Source organism: Anser anser (assembly GCF_964211835.1).
Source record: "Anser anser genome assembly, chromosome: 3".
Taxonomy (NCBI): Eukaryota; Metazoa; Chordata; class Aves; order Anseriformes; family Anatidae; genus Anser; species Anser anser.
This window is the reverse complement of record NC_139722.1, coordinates 2,571,089-2,598,165: the sequence shown is the minus strand read 5'-3', so window position 1 is coordinate 2,598,165 and position 27,077 is coordinate 2,571,089. Positions and strand designations below refer to the sequence as shown.

The 27,077-nt window shown below is 50.3% G+C and overlaps 1 long non-coding RNA gene across 1 annotated transcript; it reads right to left on the bottom strand.

Moving 5' to 3' along the window:
- Positions 1–20,920: 20,920 nt before the first annotated feature.
- LOC310896411 lies at positions 20,921–23,253 on the bottom strand. The gene is made up of 2 exons (XR_014581458.1): positions 21,653–23,253; positions 20,921–21,419 (listed from the first exon to the last, which is right to left on the bottom strand). It is a non-coding gene; the product is annotated as an uncharacterized lncRNA (long non-coding RNA).
- Positions 23,254–27,077: the final 3,824 nt, after the last annotated feature.

The window sequence follows — 27,077 nt, the reverse complement described above, 5'->3', positions numbered from 1 at the left end:
GGGGGAGGCCGGGGCAGGGCTTTCCCCCCCCCCCCCCCCTCTTTTCTCCTCCTTTCCCCGGGCACGGGGTGCGGGGGGGCGGCGGGGTGGGGGGGGAGCTGGGCAGGGCTGCGGGCTCTCTCCCGGCGGGTCGCTCCTTGTTTTAAAAGGCAGCATTTCTGCGGACAACACCCGGAGCATCTCTGCGGGAGAGGGCTTTGGGGGGCGGGGGGGGGGGGGGGGGGGCGAGGGCTGCAGCCGCCTTGTTTTCGGAGTCAGCAGCTGTGATTTTTTTTTTTTGGCTGAATAATCCTTTCGGGGAGGGGGTGTGCGGGAAGGAGGAGGGGGGGTAAAGGGGGGTGGGGGGGGCTGGGGGAGGAGGGAGGGAAAGTGGATCAACATCACCGAAGGAGGACAGCGAGCGGGATTAGGGCTGGCTAATGATAAATGAGAAGGCGCCGCTGACAGCTCCTCGCTCCGCGCAGCGCCGTGCGCGGCTCCGCCCGGCCGCTCCGCGCTGCGCCCCCCCCGGCCCCCCAGCTCCTCTCCCCCGGCCGGCTCCGCCGCCCCTCGTTTTAATCTTTTCACCCTTTTTTTTTTTTTTATGATTATCGTTATTTTTTTATTTTTCTCATTTTCCGCCTCTCCTCCGCGTAGCGCGGGGAGGGAGGGGGGGGCGATTTTACGCCTCTCCCCCCCCCCCCCCCCCTCCTCCTCCTTCCTGGCTCCGTCCGCGGGATTTACGCGCTGCTGCTGCACCGCACCGAGGGACCGCATCAGGGGGTATTTGCTTCGCTCCTCTTACCGGGTTTTGCGTGGGTTTTTTTTTTTTGGGGGGGGGGCGGCTTGGTTTTGGGGTCGGGATCCTCGATGGGGGGAGACGGGGACACCCCGCGGGGGGAGCGCGCAGGCTGCGGGAGGGGGGCGCGGGGGGGGGGGGCTGCAATACCCCCGGAGCCTTTCTCCCCCCATCATCGGAGGGGGTTTTTTGGGGAATGGACGGGTGGAGGGGGGGACACAGGGCGGTTTGTCCCTCTCCCCCCCCCCCCCCCATGGCACCCGGGTGACCTTTACAACCAAAGCCCGGCTCGTACCTAGCAAGGTGCGCTGGGCAGCGGGGGCTTTGGGGAAGGGGGGGGGGAGGTTGGAGAAGGGGGTGCGGAGGGGAGGGGGCGATGCACCCGGGCTCCCCCCTCCCTTTTGCCTTTCCCCTCTCCCTCCCTCCCCTCTCTCTCTGCTGCATTTTGCATGAGCTATCTAGGTCATTAGCATTTTAGCGTATGCAAGACTTGACAAAGCTGATGAGAAGCCAGATGGGCCCCTCTCTCTCTCTCTCTCTCTCTCTCTCCTCTCTCTCTCCTCTCTCTCTCTTTTTTTTTCTTTTTTTCCCCTTTTTTTTTTTTTTTTTTTTTTTGCACCACTCGGGAGCTGAGCGAAAGGCTTCACTGCAGCAGGCGGCCGGGGGAAGGTTTTTGCTCTTCGCCCCCCCCCCCCCCACCCCCCCACACCCCCCCCCTCCCCAACCTTCCTCCTCCTCCTCCACCTCCTCCTCCTCCTCTCCTCCTCCTCCTCCTCCGGAGCCCTTTTCCGAGCAGCGCGGCGGGCTCGGGGCAGAGCCGGCGGCAGGTAACGGGCACCCGCGGCCCGGCCCCGGCCTCCGGGCAGCCTCCCCCCTTCCCCCCCCCACCTTCTTCATTTCACAGGGGATGGGGGCGAGCTTGGGGGGGGGGGGGGCTTTATTTTTATCCCCCCCCCCCCCTTCCTCCTTCCTCCTCCTCCTCCTCTCCATCCTTCCCTGCCCATGGGCAGAACAAAGGCTGGGCTCCGCGGGGGCGGCGGGCAGCGCGGCCCCTCTCTCTCCCCTCCTTCCCTCCCTTCGTTTTTATTTTCATTTTTCAATTTAGTTTATTTTTAAGGACCCCCCCCCCCACGCCCTTCCATCACCGTTATCCCCCCCCCCCCCCATATTCCATCCTGAGCGAAAGGCCCCTCTCTCCGTGTTCACAGCGGACCTTGATTTAAATGTCCATACAATTAAGGCACGCGGTGAATGCCAAGAACGAGGCTGACCAGCATCGAGGCGAGGCCGGAGGCTGCTCCGCCACCCGCGGTCCCCGTCCCCATCCCTGTGTCGTCGTGTGTGTCCCCCCCCCTCCATGTGTGTGTCCCCCCCCCCCCCCAAAAAAGCGGCCGCGGGGCGCGCAGGATGCGCCGCGCTCTGCGCACCGGGGCAGGTGGCGGCACCCGCAGCGCGGATAAAAGAAAGGGGGCGGGGGGGGGGGGGGAGGTTGGGGACAAGGACTGGGGGTTTTTGGGGTGCCACGGGGTCCCCGGGGTCCCTGCGAGCACCCGGGGGGGGGAGCACGGAGCTGTCACTCGGGGGTGACCCCGGGGGGGGGGGGGGGGGGGCCGCGGCTGCTGCCCCCGGGGCTGGGCTGGAGCCGCCGCTTTGTGCTTTTGCCTTTTCCTCTTTATTTTCGCCCTGGTTTTGTTTTTTTTTCCCCGGTTCTTTTCTTTTCTTTTTTTTTTTTCCTTTTTAATCTCCGCAGAGCGATGGTTTGGTGGTTTTTTTTGGGTTTTTTTTTGTTTTTTTTTTTTTTTCTCCCTGCTGAAAGCAAGGGCAGGGCTTGGGGTCACCGGGGCTCACGCTGCTCCCTTGGTGGGGGGGGGAGGAAGGATGGGGCAAAGCCTCTTTTATTATTATTATTATTTTTTTCTTTTCTTTTTAATGCTTTCTCCTTATTACTGTTATTTTTTCCGGTGCCTGTTTGTGTGTGTCTGTGCCCTCCACCCCCCCTCCTCCTTTAATCCTTATAATTTAAATCAAAAGTGTCGGGGAGGTTTGGGGGGGGGGGGGGGGGATGGAGAGCGCTGTGTCTGCAGGGCGAGGCCGGGCGTAAATCTCTTGGAGGGATAAACATGTCATTTGTTCCCTTTGTATGGTAATGCTGCCCCCCCCCCCAGCAGCTGCCCCCCCCCCCCCCCCCCCCAAGCAGCTGCCCCGGCCATACATCCTCCCTACAAAAGATCCCAATTACCCATCGGCTGCCTCATTATACCCCTAACACAGACCCGGCGAGAGGCGTGTGCGAGCAGCCGAGGGGAGGGGGTAGGAGGGGAGGGGGGGGGTGGTGGAGAGGAGAAGGGGGGGGGGAGGCAGCACCTGAATTATGCAGAAAATAAAATCAAAATCCCGCAAACTGGAAGCCGAGGGCGGCCGAGGGGAGCCGCGACCCCGCGGCCTAACGCCGAGCGGGTGCCCCCGCAGAGCCGCCCGCAGCCCGGGGCTGCTCTGCCACCACCCCCATTTTTTATGTTCTTCCTCTTTTTTTTTTTTCATGATTTTTCTTTTTTCTTTCTTTTTTCCCCCTCTACCTTTCTTCTCCTCGTTTAGCCAGAGAGGTGCCTGGGAGCCCATCGCCACCCCCGCGTCCCGCTGGGGCCCTTTTCCTACCCCTTTTTTCCATCCCTTTCCCCCATCCCTTTTTTCCATCTCTTTTCCCCATCCTTTTCCTCATTCTATTCCCCATACCTTTTTTTCCATCCCTTTTCCCCATCTCATTCCTCATCCCTTTTCCTGTCCCTTTTCCTATCCCTTTTCCATCATCCCTTTTTCCCAGCCCTTTCCCCAGCCCTTTTCCTCATCCCATTCCTCATCCCTTTTCCTGTCCCTTTTCCCTCATCCATTTTCCCCGTCCCATTCCTCATCCCTTTTTCCGTCCCTTTTCCCCCGTTCCTTTTTCCCCATCCTTTTTCCCATCCCTTTCCCCATCCCTTTCCTCAGCCCTTCTCTTTGCAGCTGGAGGCCAACCACTGCCCGCACCCCTCCATCCCGGGGGCCTGCCCAGTGCTCCCAGCAGGTGCCTCTCACTGGTGGAGGCCGGGCCTTACTGGAGGCACCGCTGCCCACCCCAGGGACCGGGGGGGGCCCTTGGCTGACATCCTGGGGGGCTCCATCTCTCTTTGCAGCCCTGCGCCCAGACCCTCGCCTCCGGGAAGGTGCCTGCGGGAGCAGAGACAGCGGCTCGGGGTCCCGGGGACGCCTCTTTGCACCCCCCCAGGGGTGCTGCAGGTATTTGGGGGCAGCCCTGCCCGGTTGTGCATCCGTTCCGGCGGCTGCGGACGCCGCAAGGAGCCCGTCGGGTTGTGCCGTGCCAATAAAGCTCTTTTCGCTGCGGGTTCCCGCATCCTCTCCTTTGTTCGCGGAGGTTTCTCGCCCTTCTCTTTCTGCCGGCGGAGGCAGGTCCCCCGCCAGGCACCCGCGCTCAGCGCCAGGTGGGGGATAAATATGAAAAGCCACCCCAAAATTTAAAAAAAAAATATACGAACAGCCTCTAAATTCGGCAGCCTGCGGTCGCCTGCTCAAGCCTGGGCGGGCGCATCCTCACCCTGGACCTCCAGGAGAGTCCGAGCTGGCAGAGGGCTCCTGCTTAAGGAATAAAAGGGAAAATAAAGGAGATTTGGGGTCCCTTCTATTTGGGATCCATTTGGGATCGCCTCCATCCCCGCGGGCAGGTCGCTGCGCTGTGCGCCGAGCATCACCACCGCGCCGCTGGACCCGACAGCGCACGGCCTCACCCCTCCGCTCTCCTGCCGGCGAGCCAGCCAAATGGCTTTTCAATTACTGATCTCCAGCACGGGAGAGGGAAACAATATCGAAATAACCCCAAATAAATAAATAACCCCATTTGTGGCTTGCAGAATGGCTGGGATGGATAGACGCAAGCAGCTTGCACCCAAAGGCCTGGGATTGTGCTGGGGTTCAGCTGCGTCCTGCCGGGGGCTGCAGCGGAGGGGAAGAGGGGCTCTTGTTACTATTAATCCCCAGAATTATTGCAGCGCCCAGAATACACCAGGCCAGGGTTTCTCCAAGACCTTTGCCCCCTGAGATGCGCAGCAAGGCGGCCCCTCCTCTTCGGGGTGGACGCTGTGGGTATGGGAATGGCGCGGGGCCGGGGTGACAGATGCATTTGGGCTGGGTTTTTTTTTGCTGCGGGGTGGAGGAGGAGGTGGCCCGGTTTTATTCCGAGCACGTCAGCTCCCCCCCCGTCCCCTCCTTCCGCAGTCCGATGTAAACACAGCAGCTCAAAACCTGCCCACCCCAAACCCTCCTGGGCTATGGGGGAGAATTAAGCAGCACGATCGCCACAGCAGTGCCCCCGGATAACCTGGCCCCGAGGGGGAAAGGGCTGGGGACAGGGACAGGGACAAGGGACCCTCCGGTGCCTGCACCAAGGGGACAGGGGCGGATGGTGGAGCGGGGAGCTGGGACATGCAGATTCATCTGCCTGCAGTTTTGTGCCATTTTCCATCCCAATCTGCTCACGCTGGTTTGGCTCAGGATGCTCTGGCTCCAGCAGGGAGGCACAGAAGGGAAGATGGGGGAAATTCTTCCATTTCCCTCGTTTCCCTGGTCTCCATCAAGCCCAGCGCGGCCGTCCACCCAGCCCCATGCAGGATGTGGGCTCCCTGCAGCAAGGTCTTTTCCTCCACATCCCTGCAGCATTCAGCTCCTTTTCTGGGTTTATTTTTACGCCGGGTGCCTTCTTGAACAGCGACCCAACACATCTCCTAGCAGAAGCACTCAAAGTGGGCGTTTTATTGGGAAATCTAATCAGGATTCGAGGGGAAAATCCTTTCTTAACGTCTCGGCTAAGCAACGAGCTCGATTAAATTGCCTGGGCTATAAAAAGGACCGAGAGCCCCATATTTTTCCTCCCTCTGCCCTTCCTGGACAGCACCGCCGCCGCACGCCGCTCGGCCGGCTGCCACTGAGCGAGCGTCGGTGACCCAGGACCCGCGCATCACTCCCGGCCCCCCCACACCTCCCGGCGACGGGGTCACAAATCTCCTCAATCACTCTAAATTTAGACCGCCGGCGAGGCCGTAAACAGCGATCTCGGTGACATCATTACGGGGTCAGACAGGGAAGCCGCCAGCGATGCCCCGAGGCCGGGGACGGCCGAGAGCACGGTGCTTCAGCGATGCTCCCGCACACCGGGGCCACCCCATTCTCGTTATTAAAGCAGCTTAAAAGGAAGCGGCCCCTAGAAATATGTTTTTCCTGGGGCCACCCCATTCTTGTTATTAAAGCGTCTTAAAAGGAAGCAGCTCCTAGAAATACATTTTTCCCATCGCCCCGAAAGAATCGGAGCGGTAATCAGAATAATCCCAATTATGACAGTGGGGACACAACGGGTCATATTTGCTCCAACCACACGAGCAAACCAGCTCGGAGGAGAGGGGCCGAGGTCTCCTGGCGCCCCGGAGCTGGAAGGCGGACGCAGGCTTTGCTGCTGGGCTGCGAGGCCGGAGGATGCAGCGTTACCATGGCACTTGCACAGTTGTGCGTGTGTGCGGTCCCGAGCCGTGCCGCGATGACGGGGCGGCGATGCTGCTACGGCATCCTGATGCCTGTAGGGCTTTCCGCATGCCTTGCCCCGCAGCCAAGGGGCAGAGCCAAAAAATAATGTGCAGAGGGGAAAGGGAGCCGGGGGGGCAGCGTGGACCTGGTGCTGAGTTGGGAACGGGGCTGCGCTGGGGTGAGAGGTCCCAGCTGCTGTGGGATGAGGGAAGAAGAGGGATTCCCGTGGCTCCCTGGGGCACCGTAGTTAGAGGGGCAGATCCTGACCTCCCCAACAAGATCAGAGGGCCGGAGGTGAAGAGCCATGACCCTAATCCAATGGTTTAGCGGTGCCGTGAGGCCTGGTGAAAGCACAGCACCTCAGTCGCTACCAGTGCTGGGAAATATATGAGTGGTAGCACCCGTTCTCATGTGAACCTATACGTTGTGGTACATAAACACACCTATATTTGGCCCAGAAACTCTGATTCCTTAAGTGTCCCTCGTATTGTTCAGTGCAAACTTCCTGATTTTAGGCCGTCAGCCTGTCCCAGCCCTCAAGTCCCATGAGGAGGATCCTGGAGCCTTCCTGCCCCACAGCGAGGAAGCAGCACTTTCCCCTGAGGAGGCTGCAACCGAGTCTCTCCTACAGGATTTTGGGACCATTTCATCCAAAGCACAGGGTTTGGATCAGACATCAGGGAGCAATTTGTCACGATGAGGGCGGCGAGGCCCTGGCGCAGGCTGCCCCGAGGAGCTGTGGGTGCCCCATCCCTGGCAGTGCCCAAGGCCAGGCTGGATGGGGCTGGGGGCAGGGGTCATGCCCATGGCAGGGGGCTGGAACTAGATGGACTTTAAGGTCCCTTCCAGCCCAAATCATTCTGTGGTTCTTTGGTAACAGGAGGATGAAGTGCCCTAGGCATGGGTTGCTGGAGGTGGCCAGTGGTGCGGCCTCTCCTGGTACTCAAGGCAAGCTCTGAGCAGCCCAGGTAGAGGCTTTCCCTACCTCTTTTGTCTCCCTCCTGAGAGTATTTAGGGACAGGCTAGAGGCTGGCCTGCAGTGGGGAATGCTCCTCCTGTCCTTCACAGTATTTCAGGCTGGGCCCAATCCTCTGCAAGTGTTTTCCAAGCATCCCAGCCTGCCGTCAGCAGCCATTAGGTTAGGGAGGCAGAGGAGGTGCAGAGGTGGAATTCACCCTCCCAGATCTCAGCCGCCCCAAATTCCCCTCATGCCTGCAAACCACCCAGGTACAGCCCAGCAGGAAAGTGGAGGCTGCCCACACACCTTCCAGGTGTTCCCCAAACCCCGGTCTCTGAATGTGAAAATGCCTGGGGCAAGCAAATAGCAGCCAAGGTGCCTGGTACTGCCAGGGGAGATGCTCCTGGCACTGATTACCGTCAGGGCTTGTAACCCCTCGTAGAGTCTAGTCGCATCCACGAGTGGCTCAGATGATGCTTTTTGGGACCTCCTGCCTGCACCTACGTCCTTTGGTGACCCGCTGCTGCCTTCCCCATCGTGCTGTGGTTTGCAGCAGCACAAAAAGGCTGAAAAACGCTGCTTTTGCCCTGGCAGCGTTTCATGCTCGCTTTGCCCCCGTGATGACAAATCAAAAATAAACCACGAACGATCTCCCCTTCTGCATCACTTCCTCCTCCAGGCACAAAGCACAACGTGGAGCGTGCCCAGCCAGGGACAGGCAAAAGCCTGGGAGAGGGAGGAGGCTGGGGATGGAAAGGCAGCAGCCATCAGTGCCCAAATCTGATATAAAGTGCTTCGGCCGCAGCGGCGTAGGAGGATTTCTCCATTGCTGATACCCACAGTGGCGATTTTATGAACGTTTTCTTCTTTGTATGGAGACTTTTTTTATTTTAAGCCAAGATGTGCTGAAGTGTTTCCATGTGGCAACAGCTGTAGAGATGAGCTAATACAAAGCTCAGCAATTTCCCTGCGAACACGGGTTTTCCTCCGCAGTCGCTGTCGCACTGATAATATCTTATATGGGAAGACAAAAGGAATGCGTGTGCGTGTGTAATTTTCAATGTCAATGTGTTCAACTGTGAGTTGGAATCATAAAAGTTATTTCATTTATTACAATCATACATAAAGCCTCTTAGAGCTGCAGACTTGGAATAGGCAATTATGCCCATAGGTTAATAACATACAGCGATTTGACTGACAACTGGAATTAGATTTAAACACGGCAGAGTGGCATGCTAAAGGCACTTTATTAAAAACGTGGCTGGGGATTTGTTCAAAATACCAGTCGCATACCTTTTCTGGTAAAATATTTATAGATAGCACTATATCATGGCCTATTATATTGCGTTTTCTTCTCCTTTCCCCTTCTACTTGGAGATGTGCTATACAGCAAGGGATTTGGCTGGTCAGATTTTGCTGGGGAGAAGGTAAATGCCCTGCATTGTTTAACATGTGGTGATGTGAGACGCATCAGGAAGGGGCCGTATATCAGTGGTTATCCCTCTGCCTCCAAGGAACATGGATTTGCCTCCCCATCTGGCACAGCACCCTCCCTGCAGTATTCGTTAGCAGCAGGTTAAGGATCCTAGCAAAACCAGGATCCAGTTACTCATATGGTCAATAAAATAAAGGTTGTTCGATTCAGCTGATATTGTGTTTTTCTTATCCTGCCATCAGGAAAGTTTGCTCTCCCGAGGTTGGTAGAGCAGGGGGATGGATTGCATGCAGCTGGGTTGGGCTCCTGCTCATGGAGGGTTTTGATACCAGGTTAGAAAGTGTGTGTCAGGAAGACAGAAGGACATGCTTCATCATCCTGCCTTGGGACAAAGCCTACATCCAGTATTTTCCATCATTCCTGGGAAAAAAAAAAAAAAAAAAACTACATAGCTAAGGACCATCAAAGTTTCTAGGGCTGGACCACGTGGCAATCCCACCTATATTGCTTCACGAACCTGTCTAACCTAGAAATTCAGTGGATTAAAACAGGGTCAGCCCATCTTCTGCTGCAGGGCCCGCTTTGCCCATCCTTCTCTGGCAGTTCCCATCTTCCTCATTGTAAAGAGAAACCCTTGAGCCACATCCAGGGCATTCAGACCCGTGGCTTTTGGCCTCTAGCCCAAGGACAGCTCCCGCTCTGGACCATGGTGCAAGCCAGCTCTCGGTATGCAGGTGTCCTCTACACCATGCAAGAAAGGCAAGGAGGCAAGAGAGAGGAACTGAGAGGTTTTTATGGGCATTTCAGGCATAGTGTGCCTTTTGCTTTGGCAGTTGTGCAAAAAGAGCCTTTGGGTTTTTAATGCCAAGTCAGCTGGTGCACATAGATCTCCAAACCAGTGGCCAAATCCTGCAAGGTGCAGGGGGGCTCACTGATGTGTTCATCACAGCCAAAACTTCACACCCAGCACCCAGTGTATGCAGAGTCCAGGTCTCCAGACTCCCGTTCTTCTAGAACAAAATCCAACGGTGTAATCTTTTCACCCAGAGGTAGATTTTCTTTAGTTTCAAGTCAGGGGAAGCTGCTAAAAAGGACCTCAAATCCAGCCCTGTCTGCCCGGCTGAGCAGACATGCCCCTGGCACAAGGAGCAGGTCCTCAGCGATGCTCCAGCCCCAAAGGTTGGTCCCACCGAGCTCCCCCACCAACCCGGGGACCAAACCCTGATCTCAGAGCACTTACAGCCCAGCAGCTGAAACAAAATGTGAAGCCTGAGAGCACCACCTATAAAAAGATCATCCCGGGGCTCCTCATGCATTAAATATGATGGCTCAGAGCCTTCCTGTGATGCCACGGCGGGCAGGAGATTACCCGGCAGCGCTCCCGATGCTGCAGCCTTTCCCCAGGGCTCCTGCTGCCGAGCAGCTCCCCGAGGAATCGCAATGCCCACGGAAAGGTGGCACCGTCCCTGCACAAAAACACACCCAGACGCTTTCCCAGCAGCTTTCTCCAGCAGATTTACGGAGCGATGGTGCTGCTGGCAGCTTTGGAGGACGAAGCGCCAAGAGATGAATTGAGCAGAGCTGCGCAGGGGTGCGCGGTGGGCACGGACTCAAACCTGGCGCATCCCACTTTGTTAAAACGCCCATGGGAGAAGGTGCTTCTTTTCCTTTAAGCTCTGAAAGTTTTATAGTATTTTTGTCAGGTCCTCTCTCCTTTCACTGATAAAACTCACCCTGGCACAGCTTCAGCACTGGATCGGCTTTTAAGGCTCGGCAGAGGAGACCTCTGTGATTTAAAGCCCTTGGCCCTAACCCAGGCTGAACGTGAGGAGGTGTCTGAATGCCTCCCAGTAAGGGAAAGGGGTGCACAGGTAAAAACCCCCGGCTGGTGACACGAAGGGCAATGCAGCCCAGCCAACATTTGCCTTCTCATCTCAGTCCCAGGAAGACAACGCACAGTGCATTGTGCACAGGTGGCTTGTCGCCCTCTCAAAGAGAAGCTGTGTTGACCACTTGTGTTGTTCTATTACACAATTCATTGATAAATACATGTAGGAATACACATTCATACATATATGTTGTTTTTCTTAATGCCCCAGTCCTTGGAAGCAACTGGTTTTCTAAAAACCTGAATTTTCAGGAGGTTTGAGGGATGAGCGGCTTACTCCAGCCCCTGGAAAAGCAGAAGGCAAATTCGAAGCACTTTAGAAAGAGCACTAAAAATATGATCAAGGACTTCAAAGCCAATTTTGTGATATGGGGGCTTCTGGCTGTGATTTCTGGGCGTTTGGGGTTGGAGATAATGGAGCCGGGAGCAGAGGGCGGCATGTTTTCATTTCAGGATCAATACCAGGGTGGAGCAAATGGCGTATTTATCTGCTAGCACACACAAGTCTTAAAAGGTCTAATTGTCCCTCGCTTTGCACTAATGCAGCTCCGTGGCACCGCCGGTGCATGCCAAGGTACCCAAAATGTGCTTGGCTTCCAGCCCTCCCCTTGGTTTTGTCCTGCACCGTCTCCACCCCGATCTCAGCCCCCTGCCCATGGCACTTTTATAGGGGTTACTGCAAGGATGCCCCAAGCTGTGCTCCGTCATTCATGCCTCGGGATTGCAAAAGGGACCAGCATCGTCTTGCAGGAGATCCTGCTAGGAAAGAAACCCGCATTCTCGTGGTGATTTTAGCCGGGGGGAGACTTCAAGGATGCACCCAGACCTGCAGAGACATCCAGGAGCAGCAAGAGCACCGGGAGCCGAGATTCCCGGGGACACCCAGCCCAGCACGGCGGACACGAAACCACCGTTGTCATCTGTGATGAACGCCAGAGAGAGGAACATCCAGGAAACAGCAATTAAACCATTAAAGCCCTGGGCAGCCTCCCAGTGACCGGCAGCCCTTATCTATATAAATATCTCACACAGCATAAAAGCAGCTATTCTCTGCCCGTTAAATGCCCCTGATGACCTTCGAGAGGGGTGAGCAGGCAGGGATTTCCACCAGACGCCCCAAAAATGGTGTCTTCTGCTCTGGAAGGGGCCTTGGTTCCCTTGGGGTGAGCATCTCCCGCTCCCCTCCAGCAGTGCCCAGCAGTCTTGGTGCAAGTTGAAATTCTCCTGTGGTCTCATCACTGCCCAGAGCTGCTGCTTATCGATACCTGGTCGCAGCGTAGGGGAATAACCCAACTTTCAGTGCAGCTAGTGTTGGGTGGCACCGACGTCCTGGGTGATGGGGGACCACGACGGAAAGCAGCAGGGTTCCCCCGTGAGCATGAGAAGGTCACAAATGCGCTGTTGTTAACTTACCTAAGTGTAAAGATTGAGTTTTTCAGATTTAATTTGATTTTTTTTTTTTAGATTCATGCTTTGTATCACACCCAAAATACCATGAGCCTGGGCTCACCCCAGCCTGCAGCAGATATTTTAACACCTGTCACAATTTAATATACTAATATGATGAAAGCATAGGCACATAAGGAGACATTAGGACAGCCAGAGAGCAGTCGTGGCTCCCGTCCCTCCGTTACCCTTTGCAGCGTGCGGAGGCCGAGGCTCTCCTGCAGTCCTGGAGATGTCTCCCAAGGCTCTGCAAGGACAGGGTCGTGCCACGTGTGTAACCTCAAAGCCCCAGCTCCCAGAGCCCAAGGATAATCCCTGCTTCTCCATTTTCCTTTTTAAGTTTCCAGCCACCATCACAGCAGGGAAAGGCTGGGAGATGCAGCGGAGGCTCTGCGAGACAGCAGCAGAAGGGAAGTCAAAGGAAGCTCCTTTTCATAGGGGTGGTCAAAAGCAGTCCCCATGCAGGGACAGGGACTGCACGGGCATAGGACAGCTCCAAACAGATTATTTGGATGCAGGCATCCTTTTAGGAGGGGACAGCATTTAATAACCTTATCCTGGCAGTGGATGGTTTCTTGGTTCATCCCTAATGGGTGTGGACGTAGCTGCAGGGGTGCCCAGCTCATGGGCTTCCCCTTCTTGCTCGGTGCACGGCAGAGGTACGCGGCGTGCATAACTTTGGCTCATTTCGAGCAGAATTGTTTTCTCGATGCTAAATAGAGAAATCTCTCGTAAGAAACGGCAGGGGGGCGATTTTTTAAAAATGTATGTGTTCCCTGCAGCAACAGACGCTCAAGCGCAGCTTTGTGCCGCTGCCTGAGAATCAGCCGTAACTGGGAAACTCTCCAGTTGATTTTAATGGTCAAGCTGAGCGAGATGCAAAATAACCCGATTACCGCTGAAGAAATTTGGTCAGGAGCTACAAACAGTTGTCCTGTAACGAGCCAGGTGAGCGGCTCTCGGACCGAAATTAAAACAGACCTCAGCCGAAGGAGATCCGTGATCACAAAAGGCAACCGCAACGCAAGTTTTTCAGCAGTCAGAAATCATCCCTGGCATTTATCAGCACGGCCACATGTTCTGCGTGGATGAGGACAGAATGCGCACACGGTTGGGTTGGGAGCTCCGCGGGGACGGAGGCGAGGAGGTGGAGGTGTTGGTGGGGTCCCAGCAGCCCCTCGCCCTTCCCAGCAGCCGCGGAGGCTTTCGCTGCAATTCCTCCAGCTGCAAGGAGTGATGCTGCAGCGAGGAGCGTTGTCTGCAGGATGATGAAACACAGAGGAACTGTAATGAGATTTAACATAAAGCCAGCTTTCACCCTGGCATGTCTGGCCTGCCTGAACCAAAATGTTAGCAGTACAAAACCCAAGGGAGAAGCGCCTTTGGCCAGACGCGTGGCGAGTCGCAGACGGGGAGTCTGATGCAGCTCTTCGCGTTCACACCCTAATCTGCCTGCCCGGGAGGACAAATCCTGCCCTGCAAATATCCCACATAAATCAAAGAAACTCAGGAATCGCATCCATGTGGCCAAACACCATGCGACATAGCCAGGGCACGGTGCACGTGCCGTGGGTCCAGCTTCCCATCCCATGGGCGCACGGTCCGATTTTGGCACCGCTGCCCATTCCCGAGCGCAGACGAGCCGAAATTTGCGGCTCGCCTCTCGGCGTCTCGGTGCGGCAGCCACTAGAGGGAGGGCTGAGCGCTGTGCAGACACAAATCCAGTCCGAGACTGGGACTCGGAAAATCCCTGCAGCTTTTGGGAAGAAGGAGCAACACGAAACTCTGCGTGAAGGAGGCTTACGAGGGAGGACTGATGCAAGAGATGCATGTAGGAAACCACGGGTGGGGAAAAGCCAACTGCCCATAAGGTTCACTGCCTGCTGTCTCCAAGCAATAGCTCCACTTGTTAAATATTCCTGCATACCTTCGCATAAAGCGATACCTCTCTAATACCAAAAAGCTGCACTGCTGAAAGGAGTCAGTGGAAGGGAAAAAAAAAATAAAAAGAGCAAATTTTTTTTTCAAAGCAGAGAAACAACAATTTGCTACTTTTTAAAACAAAGCTGAGAAGCTCGGATGAGCATTCCCAACATCTCGGCAAAGCCACTCTTACCTTCCCTACCCACTGAAGGTTATACATGGATTTCGAGACTGGGAAAGATGGATAACTTATACACAACCTCTTCTACTGTTCTTCCCTAGACTTCTTGACATGCGTGGAGGATCCTGGGCTCGATGGACCTCCAGCCTCCTCCAAGCCACCCCTTCTTGGGCTGTAGACATCTACCTCTGCCTGGTAGCTACCTTGTCCGAGAGAAGAGCAACCTCCATATGGGCTACTGCTTTTTTGCCTATGTTTTATCATCTTATATATGTTATCTTCAGGCTGCAAAGGTTTTAAACCATGCAGTCCTCTCACACTACGATTTTTAACTGTTTTCATGATGTTTGTGAGAATCCTGCGTTTGTGTTTCTAGTAATATTGGCTACACAAGCAGCTAGTCTCCAACCAAGCACATGGTGATCCCAAATCCAGGTTAGCTCCTCTAAAGTTTAGCACTGTCCAGCTGGGCTCGATACTGGACTCTGATGGGTTTTAGGCATTTTTTTAGCAGTGTGGGTGCATTTTCCCAACACATCATTACAGTATGGGTACTCTAGTCCTAAAGCCACGTGCTTACAGTCAAACTCATTTGTAAACCGTCTGAACTCATGGAAATCAGACTTTGGGCTCTTACCTGTCACTTCTGCAGCAGGCATATCACGTGCAGCAAATATTGAAATTGTATGCTAGATAAACAATGCTAGGAATGTTATTTCTAGCAATGATAATCCAGAACTGACAAGTAGTTTGTTACTGCACAGGCAAATAAATTTATGCCACTTCAGACCCAAAGCCTACAGATTTCTTAAATATACTTATCTTTACAACATTAGCCTCTAGCCTGTATTTAGTTTGGTACACTTCTTCATTTTTTTTTCTGAAAAAAAAAAAAAAACACGGTTCTTTAACAGCACAGCAATACCTTATTCTCCATCACTTACCTACCCCTTGTTTTGGAGATTCACCGTCAATCATTTGACACCCTGCTCTCCTAACTGTTGTCATTAACCTCTTTTTCTGTCCTTTGCCCTTCTGCCACCCACCTTTCGGGCAAATTACTTCAGTGAATACCATTTTTTTGGTAGTAGCCTATTTGCATTAAAATAGCTACAAAGATACCGTTGCCTGCAGTACTTTTTAAGCAATTCAATAGTACATTATTCCAGTATCACACCAACACTACCATCTTGTGCCTTTCTTCAGGGGCGGGTTTTGGATAGGAACAATTTTAAGCTGTGGTATTACGTCCATGTGCATTTATATTGCTCTATTACATTAATTCTTACAGGAAAGTCTGGTTTTCTTCCCATCAAACCACCGACTGGCATATTTTTCTAGACCACATTCCCGATGTTTGGTACAGCACGCCTGTAGTAAAGTTTTCTATCCTAGGTTTTTATTTGTGTCATTTATCTATCAGGAATTTTGCCGCTCTGTTGTTATCTCTGTACTTCCAAGTAGTCCTGCCTTTTATTTATGTGTTTTTCCTTTCGATCTCCTTAAATTCCTGTTTGCCTGCATATATTCTCTGTCGAGGCAGTGTGACAGATTTTCAGCCTTTGAACAGACACACCATTTCTTGAAATAATTATAGTTTATCTTTTGGAGTTTATCTCTGCTTCAGGTGCAGAAACACCAACTCTGGGAAGGATTTCTGCACTGTGTAGTCTGAAACCCGTCCCTGCTTAACAGGATGAGTTTTTTCTTGGCAAAGCTTTCCTTGCAGTTTCAAATAAAAGTTAATTTATACCTTACATCCAACTTGCACGTAATAAGGATTCCATTTGTATTCACAGTGGTACTGCAGTCATCAGGCATTGCTCTCTCCAGCAGTGACTGCAAAAACTCTCTTCCCATGCCATGTATATATGTTTCTTGGGTGTTTGGGGTTTTTTTTCAGCAAAACAGTTTTTGCAAAGTGGTTTTGTATGTTGCCTACACACTAAGCAGTCTGAAGGACACCACTTAGGTCTGTGTCAGCTTTCCAGGTCCTTCTGCAAATGAATTCCCTTTGCACGTTGCAGCTTTCTTCTTCGTGTTTCTCCTTTTGCTTACCCCCGTGCATCTGCTGTCGGTCCACCAGCCTGTGGTTCCCTCCTCCAGCCCCCTGATACTCCTGTCATCTGGGCTGATTGCATTCTGGATTCTCCAAATTCTTAATTCAGATTTTAAATGACCTCCTGGCAGCCTTTAGCTCAGATTTCCAGCTCCAGCTCCCACTATAACCTCCGATTCCTTTAACGCTCCGAACTCACATATTAATCCTACGCTCTCAAATCCCCTATTATGAGCCATATTTTGCACTCAGGGCTAATATCTCTTAGGAGTTTCACACCTGCCGGAGGTACCTTCTTATTGCATTTGTGCTGCATAGTCTGATGACTAGCTTGCTCTTTTTCATTTAAATGGAAGCTATTAAACAAATCTAATTTCATATTCCCTCTGGAAAAGACAAGATTTTTGCTTGGTCATCTCTCAGCACCCTCCCAACTTTCTCGTGGATGGATCCTTGCTGCTGTGAACCCCTGCTTTCCTTGGCCACTGAAGGGGGAGAGCAATCACCTGGCCCACTCTGAGCTGCACACCACGTTCAGATCAGCCCATGGAGATGGTCCTGGTTGGTCTCTGTTGGCTCCATCATTTTGTCCTTCTTTTAAGGACATTAGGCAGGAAAGATAACCTGGGATCCTTCCTTACAGGGACCCCATAATCCCTTTTAAAAGGTCCCCAGGGTTACCTCTGGCAAGGACAGAAGAGAGCTGGGTGCAGTCCAAGACTGAAAGCTTGCACGAGATGAAGCTGCTAATGAAGTCCACCTTCTTCAGAACCCACGGAAATCCAGAAATATCTTCTAGATATCATGTGAGCACTTCCAGGCCAGGTTAGCTTAACACATATTAGCTGTTCGTTAGCCAGCTCTTTGTGCTCAAAGAGCTATATGAGCAAAAAAACTGCTTTATTGGCGTAACTGCAGCTACGCAGTTCTGCTCACGCAGAAGCATGAGCCAGGAGATTGGGATAAAACCACAGTTCAGATAAATCTGAGCTAGTGAAACCACACAGCGCGTGCCAAATCCAACCCAGCATCAATTAACCAGGTGGGAAAATAAAACACTCGTGCATATGGTGGGGGTTAAGTCTCACCTCAACTTACACCGGTGTAACTTCATGCGTTCACAAGTTTTGGAGCCAAAATCTTTGCTTGTGTCATTCTCAGAGGCATTAATGGCAGCAGGCAGGTGGGTAATGCAGCTAAAGGGTGTGATAAATGATGCCGAAGCCGGGAGCTGGAAGTACCTACTTGCCTTCAAACTCAGAAAGAGTGATCAAACCCTTCCTTGGAGGAAAAATAACAGGAAACGTACCCCAGCTGATGGACTGCAGAGGTGCTCAGAGCTAGAATGGACTTTCAGGTTTCCCTGGATGCACACACATGGACCAAAACATTTGTGTAGGGTGGAGAATAAGCTGTGATTGAAGGAGGGTGCTGCCTGGCACGCTGAGCCGATAGCAGGGGCATGCCCAGGACCTGCTGTGCTGAGAAAGGATTTGAAGGGCTTTCAGGCTCCAATTAAGAAAGACTACATCAAAAATCTGCACGGTGCCTTTTATTTAGCTTCTCATCCTGATAGACACAGCCTCGCAAAGCTCAAAGCTTGTTTAACAGTTTGACATTGACGTGCATCCTTGGGAAGCATCTGACATACTGCTCCTATACGGATAACCCTAGCAGCACCGTATAGGTGACTTATTTGGTGTCCCAGTGGGTGTGTAAGTAAATCAGCAAAAACAAATATCACGTGGCTATGACTTATTCCATGATAAAGGGCCTGTTTTCACTCTGTATTTTTGTTTGTTGAGTGAGTTCTTAACTAAATTCTGCTTTTCAGCATTTGAACTAACGTGATGACACACGATAGTCGTTTAGAATTCAAACCTTCCTTGATTTCTCATTGTTGCAAAGGAAGAGATAACAGCAATCTGGGCTCTGCAAGCCTGCTTTCCCCTAGTCGTATGCGTCTGTAACATCAGCGAAGCAGAAGCTCTCGTGTTGAAAAACCCCTACTGCTTTGATGGCTTTGCATCACTATTTTGATAGGATGACACGCAAAAAATAATGTATGGGCTCCCCCTTCTGCCTGAGAACATCAGTGCATGAAAAAGCAGGGCCAGGATGATTTTCAGACGTGCCAAGCACTGGCAGATCCTGTAAAATACAAAGGGAAGAGTGCTGAGCACATCTAGAGTAGGGACGACCTGTTCCCAGAGCCACACGCGCCCTGGTTTTATTATTTCGGTGCTGAGCAGGTAGGGAAAGGCAGCACCACCGACCTCTGCAGCGTTTGGGCAGACGGACACGGGGCTCGTGGCAGAGCTGCCACCTAAAAGGGGAAAGGACCATAAGGCATCGAGAGTCTGAGGGTTTCCTTTTACTCTCAAAAACTAAAAGTTAGGTCTTGTGGGCAGCTCAGCTGCTTGTATGGCGAGTCACCCACCTGGCTGTCCAAGGGAAGGCAGCTAATGGTTTCGGAAACTTTTTTTTTTTTTATGTTTTTTGGAAACTTTTGGGGTTTCAGCAAGGCGTTCCCAATATCCTTCCGGACAAAACGTCCAGCATACGGCTGGACAAATACGTAACGTGATGGGCGAACAATTGGCTGGTGGGGCTCTAAGGGTACGGAAAATGGGGTCACATCATTTGGGAAAGGCTCAACGTGCAAAGTCCTGGTCTATGTACGACAGAGGGGTCAGAGAGCTCAGTGCTCTGTCCTGGCTTCAGGACATATCAATAAAGGCAAACTCTGATACGGGACAAATCTAGGTGTGCTCTGGCAAGCCTAGAAGCACCCATTCCAGCATTTCTGGTTCTGCTGCGAATTCATAAAAGCAGGCTTCCTGTGCGGGGTGATTTGTTAAGCTAATTCGTGTGAATATTGACTTTGCAGGTGTCTGTTACAACCCAAGTCCTGCCTCAGGTGCGCGTGCAGCATCGCCCGTGAACGCCGATGACTTGTACAGGGGAGAGCAAGGGGCGGCTTGAAGAAAGAAAGGGATGTGCAGGGCTTAAAATAAAAGAGACCCCATGGCACGAAGAGGCAAAAGCCCCCACTGAACTCTTGGTTAGCAAGAGGGTTTCCCCTTCTTTTGTATTTTATTTTATTTATTTTTTAAAATGCTGACAGTCCATTATTCACAAAAGCCTAGCAGTGATTTGAAAGGGAAGCTCTTAACACCACAGGAGACATCTCACAAATATTTGGGGCAGTTAGGGCTGGCTGCAGCCAGCAAAGCCCCATGCACATCATTTCCATGGGAATTGCCAAACACAACTGTCACGAAACATCTGCATCGGCCCTAGGACTTGTTAGCCAGCTGATTCTTCCTGATCCCTTACATGTTGATGCCTTTATCTGGCTTTCTACCATTCTAATTTCTCAAGGGAGAGAAACTGGAAAGTCAAAGAACCGAGGTCCTGTACTGAGCCCAAGCAGGATTTCTGCATGGCCTCAGGGCTATGAGATAAAGAGTCATAAAACTCATATTTTGCTAAATTTCCACCAGTAACGTTTCATGAAGAAAAAAAAAAAAAAAAAGGAGGTGGAGGCAGAAAAGTGAACGATTAAGAGGAAAAAGCCACCGGGCTGCCTGTCACCCTGGAAAACCTTTTTCACTCTAGAACCACCTTCTCCAGATGCAATTTTTGATCCTGTATTTGCTGGATATCGCCAATGACATCATAGACATTAAGCTGTGGAAGAGCTTCTTAAGAGACAATATCCCCTCCAGACAAGCAATGGGCCGTAGTCTGTACGACGAAACTCTGCAGGAGAGGGATGCGTCTGCGGAGAGCCAAGTCTGGGAGCTGAGGGATGGCGGAAGGGGGGACTTGGTCCTTCTGGCAGCTATGCTCTGCTCCTTGCTCCTCTGAACCGACAGCCTTGTGCTGTGCTCAGCAAGCTCTCAGCTCATAATATCACGGCTCCTTGCTTTTTTGAAAACTCTAAAAAGTCACTGGCACAAAAACAGTGCTCCTTCCCAGATAGTATCACTCAGGAGAGCTCAGCTCTTTAGAGAAAATATTTATTTATTTATTTATTTATTTACAGAATGACTGAGGGACCGGAGTACCACGACCTGGCCCTCCAACAAGCCTCCCCTGCTGCATGTTTCCAGTTAGATACAGCACCAGTGAGCCCTAAATCCAGACGTCACCGGATGAAGCAGAGGTCTGGAGGCAGAGGCAGCAGCGAGGTCCAAGTATCAGAGCTGGGTTTCATTTTCCCACTAAGCTGAACCAAAATGCTTAGACCCAAACTTCAGGCTGGGTTCCCTCTGCGTAACACACTGAGATATCCATCGGTACGTCAGGCAACATGTAACAGCAGGGCTTACCCACACGGAAATACCACGGGGACCTTTGATTTAGGAGCCAAGCTGGGTTGTTTGTTCCATGGGTTCTTCCCAGCAGAGCTCTGTGACACCAGTTTTTAGCAGCACGTGGCCAACACTTGACTTTTTATTAAAGCCATGGGTCAGTGAGTGATACAATTACCTGGGCATTTCCATCTTCATTTTTAGCAAGTCCAAAATAAAGTTCTAACAAAGTGCATTTAGTCCTTCACCAGTGATTGCTACCTTATTTTTTTAATACTTTCCTTGAGGTAGTTACCATTGATAGCAGCTATCAGCTCTCATTTAGCTGAAGATATTATTAGGGTTATATTCACATTAGTGGTCAAAAATTGTGTTTCTTTTTCTTTTTCCTTTTCTTTTTCCTTTTCTTTTTCCTTTTCTTTTTCCTTTTCTTTTTCTTTTTCTTTTTCTTTTTCTTTTTCTTTTTCTTTTTCTTTTTCTTTTTCTTTTTCTTTTTCTTTTTCTTTTTCTTTTTCTTTTTCTTTTTCTTTTTCTTTTTCTTTTTCTTTTTCTTTTTCTTTTTCTTTTTCTTTTTCTTTTTCTTTTTCTTTTTCTTTTTCTTTTTCTTTTTCTTTTTCTTTTTCTTTTTCTTTTTCTTTTTCTTTTTCTTTTTCTTTTTCTTTTTCTTTTTCTTTTTTCCTTTTCCTTTTCCTTTTCCTTTTCCTTTTTTTCCTTTTCCTTTTCCTTTTCCTTTTCCTTTTCCTTTTCCTTTTCCTTTTCCTTTTCCTTTTCCTTTTCCTTTTCCTTTTCCTTTTCCTTTTCCTTTTCCTTTTCCTTTTCCTTTTCCTTTTTTTTCCCATATATTCTTTAGTGTAGTATAAGCAATACCTAGAAGGCACAAAGCAACAAGGAGCCCCTGAGTATTTATCTCACTGATAACCTCCATTAACGTGTTTTTTTGTCATATTAGCTGAAATGTAAGTAAAAGAAATCCCATCTCGTGACCACATGAGCACAAGCCCTGAGCCTATACAGGCCCTGGGAAGAGCCATGTAGGAGCTGCAGTGAGGATCGGCGGAAATCCTCTGCCCAAATTCAGGGTGCCAGGACCACATCTTTACCTCTGAGCTCGGCCAAGTGTTTTAGGAGGCGTGGGAGGGTTGCCAACATCCCTTTACGCTCCCTGCCTCTCCCCAGAAGAGCCGGTGCAGGGGAATCAGTGCCACCAGGCAATGGATGCTGATGCTACGAGGCTGGGGCAAGCACCCTTCTAAAGCATGCAAGAGCAAAATGGTTAATACGGACGAAAAAGAGAATTACAATTAGACCCAATTTTATGTTGCTCCTTAGCCACCGGGTGTCACTCTTGTCTATAGAGTCAGAAGGGATTTTTTGGTGACTGTTAAAATCTTATCAACAGATTCTGCCGCTGCCAGCGGTGAGAGCAGCATCCCCATTTATCACACTTTCCCAGGTTTCAACATCAAATCACAAGCTTATTAAATCTGGGGATATCGGAATATGTCATTTTAGCCTGCGGTGCTGTTTGCCAAACACAGGCAAAACACATTAAAATGTTTTTTACTTATTAGTAGTAGTGTAAGTGCAGCTGGAAAATTTAGATCTGGGTTTGGATTGGGAGCTCTGAGGGTGTCTGAGGGTGTCTGGCTCACCAGGACTTACCCCAGGTCTGCACAGCTTCTGGAGGGAGGGAAGGTGAAGAAGAAAATGTGATGGGCAGAAAAAACAAAACAAAAAATATGTGGATTTGCAGGCCTCTCCTCTGCAGAACTGGGGCAAGACGGACATGATCCAGCAGATGAAGCTGTCACATACTCCAGTCCTTGAAGTCGAGGCAGTTCAGCTCTTGCAGCTCCTGTGTGAGGTCCTAGGAGATAAATGCTGCAAACATTGCACAACACTGCAGGTATGCAGGTTCCAGCGCAACAGCGATTGTCATTGCGCTGGGTTTTTTCATTTTCCTAGGACTACAAGCTTGTTTGCAATCGTTAACCCCGTCTGCTAATTTTGTGTTTTCCAAGTCCTCTGGAGATTCTCCTCTTTCTCTAAAGACAGAACTCCGTTTTGTTTCCAAACAAATGAAATCCAACGCGGAATCTTTGTCTGAGGAGAGCCCAAATAAAATGCGACGCGGCTGGTAAAACCAGTTGCTTTGAATCACTCTGTATCAACAAACCCAGCAGCCGATAAGAACAATAAAGATTTGTAGTCAACAGGAGAGAGAAAACTCTCATCGGGCCCTCACCCAACAAGCACGGGAATTGCTAACGTTGCACGGCCCTGCTTTGCCTTCGTGGCGTGAATATGCGCTGAGATCCCACTGAACCAGAGCAGCACCCCATGGCTTTAGGAAATCTCCCTGCCAGGGTTTAGGGAGAGATCAGGGCCTGGCTGTTGACTCGGGATTCCTTCAGGTAATACGGGAAGGAGCGTTATGCCCTGTAACGCCACGCAATTTATGACCAGGACTTTGAACTTTGGAATACCATTTTTAAAAAGGGAGGGAGGCGATCTACAAAAACTTTGTTTCAGGCTTTGCAGCCCTGCATTATAAACTAGTACAGCAAGAAGACTTCAAGAGCTCATTTATTTGCCTGTGGACGCTGTTCACAGTGAGGGCAGGAGGCCACACTCAAATACCTTTGAAAATCCATCCTAGGATCAGTAAAAAATGGCAGTTATCCGTGACCCTGCCTGATAGGAACAAATCCCTTGATTTTACAAAGTTGTTATTAAAATAATCGAGCACAGAAAGCAACTTGTTGAAGCTAATGTCCCCTGTACCTGCAGATTTGTACAATAATAATTGGTAAATAATTATTGTACAGATTTGTACAATAATAATAGGTGATATATAAGAAAATTCATTGGTTCTTTTAAGGGAAAAAAAAAAAGAAGAAGAAAAAGACAAAAAAAAACAGAAATGTTGATGACACGCAGAATTTTGCTACAACTGATTTGGAGAAATTCATTTTCTGTTTTATACAGACTTCTTGACCTGTTCTTAACAGTGGTTTCCCAATTTATAACAGACTTATCTTAGCTTTTTGCCTTTAGGTTCCTACAAATTTCTATCACATTTATATATTTGAATATATTTCCAGATGGAAAAAATAAACCTGAAGACGAGATTAGCATATCCCCAAAATACTCAGCATCGACATAATTACCCGTGTTATCCCAGGTATTGAATTAAAAAAAAAAAAAACACTGTGAAACATATACATCAACAAGAAGTCTTGTTTTCTAAACATTTCAGCCCACTCTTCTGTGCTGAGGACGAGTTCACGGAAGGTGCTGAAAAGCTGCAGGGCTGCCGGGTGCCCCCAGTGCCTCCCAGTCCCATCAAGGACTGTCCCAGTGGTGCTCAGCTTCTTGCAAAAGTGGACGCCAGTGATGCTTCAGAGCTGACGTACAGCTAAGATGACAAGATCCTCTCTTTGAGTTTTCCAAAGCCTGAATGATTTATGGGCAGAAACTAGGTCTCCAGCAAATTCATAATTGATGCGTCTCTTTTGATACACAGTCTAGCAGATGAGAAAATGGATTTAAAATACACCTGATCTGTTGCTTGTTATGGTTTGGAAGAAGAGACAGACAAAAGGCTGCCATGTTTTCTGGCTTTCCCTGAGATACCATCGTATCTAGATGATCTGAGATGTGTTCATACCTTCACCTAGATCAAAATGAAAGCCAATCTCTTCCCTCGCAGCCTGGTGATACGCACACCCCAGGCATCACAGTTATGTGGGCCACGTGAAATCCTTATGCCTTGGCTGCTTCTAAACCTTCGTAGTTGCTTATGAAGAAAGGAGGTGAAGGGCCCTGGTCTTCTCCTCTCCGCACTGCTGCCTTAATCCCTGCTGTGACCAGGTAGGTATAGCAACAACGGTGGCTCCTCGACCTGATGAAAATAGTGTTGCATTCAGAAAACTCGATAAATGAATGGGAGGGACAAGCAATGCCTCCCCCCCAAGGATGTTTTGTTAATTAAATTAGCATTTAAATAGCCAGAGCAAATCTGGGAAGTCAGCCCCTCATTACAGTAACTAGGAAGGGGGAAAAGAGCTCCAGACAATTCCCTACAAGACGGGGTTAAGTTGGCGTTTCACAAACTATTTGCCCAGCCTGTCCCTCCCAAGTGAATGCTGCCATCCCCCCCCTTCTTCCTCCCAGCATAATTAGCGTGTTCCAGTGCTGTGAATGGAAACAATATCCTCCCTCCAAGCTGTGCCCCTCCAGGGAGATGCTTCCCACAGACTGTGAAACCCCGAGCCAGGGAAAGGGCTTGTCGAGGAATTCACAGTGGGGTAATTACGCCGAGGTAGCTTGTGCCAGTGCGAGTTGCGTTACTGTAATTCATCGCAGGAGACAGTGGCAGCGTAACGAAAATGTCCACAGGCACAAACCGCAGAGAGCCATGAGAAGTTACTGCTCCGGAGCCCTGGGAAGACTTGATGAGGAAGGACACCCAAGCTGAGGACGGGTCTTCGGACTCTGAGGATGTCTCCCAGATTTTGAACAAGTTTGCAGAAAGCAGCAATGATTGCATAAAGGATGTGTGCATGTGAAGTTTCTCTTTGGCAATCAGAACTTGAGTAAGGCTGAAAGGGAGATTTTTTTCAGATTTTAAAGTAAATTCATTTGAAGCAGAAAACTGGAGGGAAGCTTGCAAAATGGCATGCTTGCATTTCGTATTGCTCATGCACACTCAAAACGTGCTGTCACCTTTCTCTAACAAATGAAAAGATGGATATAATCCTTTCCCCAAATGACTTATTGTTTCATTTTACATACAGCAGAGAGACCAGCGGCCGCTAATACCAAAGGAGAAGATGCAGGAGGAAAGCAGAGCCTGGATTTGGGTCACACCTGCTATCCACAGCAGTATGTACATCTGGCCAGTTTCATCCCATTTGTTTAGATCAGATTCCAGGTGACTCAACCCTATGCAAAAAAACCCTCCACTTGCTGCAAAGCCGAGATTATATTTATCTCCATCGCAAAGCACTCGGTTTCAGAAGACGTTGGTGCGGTTTGCTGAGGCCCCAGCTGGAAAATACCACAAGAAGTTCAAAGCCCGGTTTCATCCTGTAATCGGAGCCTCAAGTTCACAAGTGCAAGAACCAACTGTGCAGGCTGCGAGGGGGACGCCCCAGCTCCCGACAAGGCACCGCACGCAGCACGGCTGAACGCAGCACACCGAGGAGTCAATGCATTCTGCTACTACCTGCAAAATCTGTTTGCATTTCAAAGCTTCGGCCACCCTGCTTGGTCTGACCTCCTCCTCCTGCTGTTGTTGTTATTATTATTATTATTATCTACCCTCAAGACAACTTGCTAACCCTCGCATGCACTTAGGATGCTCTGGCACTCGTGTTAAAAACGTGGGCATTAATCCCCATGTCAGTTAAATGCCAAGTTAATATTGGTATTCTCTCTACCTTGACAAGATATTCTTCTGGTCAGTGAGGCGTGAGATGATATACATTGAGTGCAATTCTTCTGGGCAAAAAGTGCCCTTCTGAAATCTTATATCAAAACCTCTCAGAAGAGGGTGTTATTTATCCTGTCACTGTCACAAAGCCTTGTCCCTGTCCTTGATGTTGATGGGAGTACAATTCTGAATATTTCTTTCTGTCCTCGCTGAAATCTGGCCTTTCAAAATACCACGGAGAGAGCCCTTGTTTTGAACTAAAATAGCAGTGACAAGGTTTTCCAACCGTGACCGTTTAAATGAGATTTTGCATCTCTGCATTAGTTTCATTCTTGCTCTTTGTGGGCAGTGGCTGCAGTTGAGCAGTTGGGCCGTCTGATGGGGAGAAATTCTAACATCATTCGAACAATTATTTAGTTATTATTTTAGTGAACTGCCTTCACTAAGCAAGCTGCAGCGAGCCAGTTAATGATGTGGCCGCAGTGTGTTGCTCTGAGAAGCCAGACCTGACCATCGTTAAATCCACGGTCTCTACACTGGGTTGTCGTTCACGATCTTTAATGTGATGGGATCTTTAACATGATTTTTAATAGCCAGAAATCCCCCACAGCAGCAAAGCAAGGCCATGCTGCTTCATAGAGTAAATCTTGTGGTGAGGTGAGGGTTTTGTCTCAATCCTGTCTCCTCACAGTGGGTATGCTCCAAAATAGTAGATAACTTGAGATTTTCAGGTTTGGTTTTTGCACCATTATTACCGTGAATTCTTGTAATGGATACCAAGTTATCAGACACACAACATTAGCTATCACGTCAAACATTGTTACCTACACTCAGATACGCCCGTCTTCATACACGTTCATCCCAGCACTCAAAAAGATATAAATCTTTTAATTTTTTTGATAGAGATGGCTTGGTTTGGTCACCAAAGTTGCAGTTTTTCTACTCGTGAGGGTGCAGCAGGTGAACACGAGAGGCGAAGTGACCAGAAGAGACATGTTTAACCCCAAAAGCAGTGTGGAAAGCTGTCTGTGTGCATCACGAAAAATGATTGTGTTCCCCTCAGAAGGTCCCAGGGCACTGCTGGGGAC